The sequence below is a fragment of the Tursiops truncatus genome, chromosome 2 (genome assembly GCF_011762595.2).
Source record: "Tursiops truncatus isolate mTurTru1 chromosome 2, mTurTru1.mat.Y, whole genome shotgun sequence".
In the NCBI taxonomy this organism is placed as follows: Eukaryota; Metazoa; Chordata; class Mammalia; order Artiodactyla; family Delphinidae; genus Tursiops; species Tursiops truncatus.
Window position 1 is genome coordinate 104075873 of NC_047035.1, and position 4845 is coordinate 104080717.

General features: G+C 41.6%; 1 pseudogene; it reads right to left on the minus strand.

Annotated features, from left to right (window-relative positions):
• Positions 1-1811: 1811 nt before the first annotated feature.
• On the minus strand, positions 1812-3155 carry LOC117311214 (riboflavin kinase pseudogene; annotated as a pseudogene).
• Positions 3156-4845: the final 1690 nt, after the last annotated feature.

A 4845-nucleotide genomic window follows, 5' to 3' on the forward strand; every position in this document is an offset into this window, starting at 1 on the left:
TGAGCCTGCGCGTCCGGAGCCTGTGCTCCACAACGGGAGAGGCCACAGCAGTGAGAGGCCCACGTACCGCAAAAAAAAAAAAACTCTTGATTTGATGACTCAGATTACACTTGAGGCTCTGGTTATGCCAGAGGTTTGTTATTAGAGACAAAAACCATAAAACTGTACCACAAAGTGTGCCTGATTATGTGAACTTTGCTGGGGGTGGTAAGAAGTTCTACATAAGCTTAAGGTTGGCTGCCCTTATGCGTTAATATTTTAAAAGTTCAGAGTATACTTTTTAAGGTACGTGTTAAATGAAAATGTTCCACTGTTGTAGGAGTGACGATATTATCCAGCACATAATTCTGGATCTGATACTAACTAGTTCCAGAACCTTAGCCAAGCCACTCTGAATCTCCTTTCTCTACATGTAAAATGAGGTGAGGATCCAAAGACATAATAGATGTGAAAACACACTGGAAAATAAAAACCATCATACAAATGCCATAAACTGTTATTCTGCTCTGCCAAAAAATGGAATGATCAGTTAATTCAAGTGGGATGGATTCAACATGCCAGTTCTTCGAGGTAAAGAGACCTCCAAATGGATGGATTGTTAGAATTTTCCATCCAGATGCTTGCTCCTCTGTCAATTTAGCCTAAGTCAACTCGAAGGCATCCCTTATGCTACATACACTCCTTATCAATTAAGCTCTCATTTATATACTTAGGTTTTTGTTTTGTTTTTTTTCACGTGGTCAAGATTCATTTCAAGGCCTGAAAACACTGACTAATTGAAAATGGCCCTACTGCAATTTCTTATAATATATAAATACTTTATATATGAAACTTAAAAAAATGTAGACACTATTAACTAACTCCTAAACCACACACTATAGGCTTTTCAAAAGCAATAGTTATTTAACAAAATGTAAGGTGACAATATCAAAGAATTTTCACACTTAATGAGGACACAACCAGTCGCAAGCTACTCAAACACAAATCTTTTTTACACTTTCCATGTTTGTTTTTAACTTTGTTTCATAGAACCACTGATAATTGAGGCTTCTTTCAAGTATAGGATTTCTAACATTAAATTACATTTTCTAAGTATTTCTATAAAGAAGAAATGAAAAAGACACATACTACATTGTTTGCCATAAATTCATACACCAAAAAGTCAAAACATTCCTGCTTCCCCCTTCTCCAACATTAGCTTTAGATGTTCTTCTAAATATATAGTTTTGTTAAAATCAGTTCTCATTTATGTAGATTAGGGGAAAATGGTTTTGTAATGAGTTATCTTTAAAATTATCTTCTAGATAGCACTCTTTAGCCTTAAATTACATTGTGCACACACAACTACAACAGTCTGCATTTGCTCAGGAACATACAGTCACATTAAAAACAAATAACTTTGTATTTCATAGTTTAGTTGGCTCTTAAATAGTTTCCCTAAGGGGAGAAACAAATATTTTGTGTTGTTTAAGAAACTGGTATATATAAATGAAATGCTAGGTGTTCGTTTAAACTTTGAGGAAACCTACAGATGAACATTTGGGTGTTTTTTCTAAAATGCAAGAGATGTGCACTTAATCACTGTTCATATATTGAAGCGATGGGATGGCAGATACAGACGCGGATGAAACTCTACATTTTGTCAATGTAAAGTTGGATATTCTAAATGGAATAACTGACACTGACAATTGTTTACAGGAAACAAAGGTTAAGAAAAATGTTGAAGAATATCTACTCTTAAAAAGAGAGAAGTGTTATACAACACAAAAATGAGAACTAGAGATTCGAAAAACACTCATTTTACTGTTTTAAAAGAAAAACAAAAAAATAATAGGGAGAGAGTCTAGACCAATTAGAACTGAGGCAGCTGTAACAAAAATGGAACACAGTACAATGATTTGAGCCCTTAAAGGAAATGACTAACTAAAATGAAATTTCACAAGTCTTCATGTCTATAATAATATATGAATGCACAAAATATCAAAAATACAAAGTCTGGATCTTTCCCCTTAGGTTTGTAATAAACTGTCAAACCTCTGCTTAATATAGTTACTTTTATGAGCCTTCTGATTAGCAGAGCATGCTATACAGGTACATGCATGCTAGAATTTTACCATGAGAATTATAGTTCTCATCTCAGACTAGTGACTTGCCTGTTACCCATATTTATATATATTTCATTTCCATTATAAAACACTTAAGACCTTTCTAGTGGTACATTTTAATCAACATATTACATAAAAAAGAATCTTGATTTTTTAAATGAACCTCTTTAGTACTGTAACATGATGGGTTTAATTGAATAGCTGGAACATAATATGGTAACTACATTGTACTGTTTAATTCACAGCTGTAGGAAAACATTTGATTTTTAAAATATAACCAAGATGAAGCTGTAGAGTTATGAGCAGCAAAATATTAGAAAACAGTGAATGAATAAATAAGATGCTTTTCCTTCAGTGGCCATTCATCATTTTGCTTTTAGGAACCTGGAAGAAATTGTCTTCTTTGAGTTTCAAATGTTCTAGTAAATCTAGTCGTTTCTTAGCTTCCTCAATATCACCTTGAATTGCTGAAATAAGTGACTCTAAAGAATCAAAGTTCTTTTCTGGTCTGAGGTAGCCGGCGATGGCCACGTTGAGAATTTCCTCTTTGAAAGTATGCATGATATTAGTTTCCATGGACTTTTCTGTATTCTTGTAGTATGGGTTCCATCCTATGCTCACCACCATCTTACGGGCGTCTCCACTTCCAACACTGGCCCAACCATAATATATGCCAGTGGATGCATCAGCTGGAAGATTATCTACTACTGGTTCAGGAAAGTTAGCTGTAGGGACGCCCTGCTGCTTGGGGCCGCGACCGAAGCCTCGCACCACCTGGCCGCGACAGAAGTATGGCAGGTGCCTCATGACGCCGTCCGCTCGGGGTGCGGGCTGCGGTCCAGTCCGCGCGTCCGGCGGAGCTGCCGTCGAGGCGGTGCCCGGACCCCCCCGGACCATGCGGGGGACAGGGGCGGGAGCTCCGCAGGCCGGCCGGCCGGGCAAGCGCACGGGCGTACTACAGGCCGAGCAGCACGGACAACACGCCTCGGCGAGACGCTCACGCCGCTGACCGAACAGAAGGTGCCGGGCGACTCAGATCTGGGCTCCGGAACGCCGGTCGACAGCTGAAGGGCGGCTGTGGGCCGGGAGCGGAGCGGGGGCGGGCTGCTTGGGAGGACCCCCGAGCCCACCGAGCGCCGCGGGCCTACGCACTCTGCCCAGGCCGAGCCGATACTTAGGTTTTAATCACACAACAAATCTTGGCCTGCTGCAAAGTAAAAACCAGGAAGAGAGTGTGTGATCCATCTTTAAAACTCACCAGCTAACACCCTGAAGAAACAGAAAGGTAGCTAAGCATTCCCAACCAGACACCACCAATGAACAGTTATATGAATGAGTATGTGGTGGGCACATTCTGGACCATAATGCAGCAGAGGATCTCATTCATTTCACTGCAAAGCTTATTGTAACGAAAACCGAGACCCTACTTTCTGACCAGCCTGTTTCTACAACATGAATATTTCACTTTCTTGGTTTTCAACTGGAGGTGAGAAACAATGTTTTGAGAGTATCTGACACCTTCAATAAAAAAGAAGGCAACAAGAAAATGTGCTGAGAGATTCTCCTCTAGTCCAGGAAACCTAAATAAAAGTCTCAAACCAAAAACCACTGACACAGTTGCAGCACTTAGAAAAGTCGGTAGCATTTGCCTAGTAATAATCTAGACTCCACAGAGTGCTCTCTTAGGGACATAGGTTCCTTTCCTTTCTTCTTAATTCATATCTGATTTTTGGGATCATTGTTAAACATTTAACTGGATTGATTCAACCGACTGGCTACATTTTGACAGCTCAAAGTACCAAGTTATTTAATTAACTCTTTTTCAATTAACATAGTTGCTGCTAACCTGGTGTAAATTAAGTCTCCTCAGACTCTAGAAAAAGAGAGAAAGGAGGCCAATGGGACTGAGATTTCTATTGCATATCCCCTGCTGTCAGAAGTTTCCAGTTCAGGTCAGACCCATAAAAGAATGTCTTTTTTGTGGTTAAGTGTTAACTGGCAGCCAGGTGCTAAGATAGTGCTGAATCAGCCAAGAAGAGAGGGAGTAAAAGGAAGAAGAAAGTTTGGTTTATAGGCTGAAGTGAGCAAAGGAAACAGAGCCTGGCGAGAGTTATATATTGCTCCAGGCGGGCACAGGTGGATGGAACTGCAGGCCAGGTCAGAAAGAGAGAAAGATTTATGTTCTGTGCAAACAAAAGGCCAGAAGAAAAATCACCAATCCGGTTGGGCAGCTCTGAAGTGAAGGAAACAGCTGTTCATACAGTGAGGGAATGGTCAGGTAAGACGAGCTGGAAATAGTCATCAGAAGGCCATCTGCTGACCTGGGAAGGCATGCCCTCGAGGCACGGAACAAATCCTGTCCTCCAGGAGGCCACGCGGAGGGGCCAGTACTGGCCAGGCCAGGAAACAATGCCAGGACGAGGCATTAAAGTTACATGAGCCTCATGTAAGAAGTTGCCTGGCGAGTTTACTTCCGAATGTGAAGTCGAGTGGAAACACAATGTTTTCTTCTTTGAGAACTTGGCAGACCCACTCCACCGGGCCTCTCTGTAAAGCAAGAATGTGGAGAGGTAGTTCATCAAATGCCAGTGCCCCGTTACCCATCACCTTCTCCGGAGACTGCCGCTCCACCCCTCCTGGCCGCTGGTGGGGGTAGCCGTCAGCTTGGGGCAGCTGCTGGCTTGGGGACAGTGCCACAGCACCCCAAGAACTTGTGGCCTAAGTGAGGAGAGTGGATGGG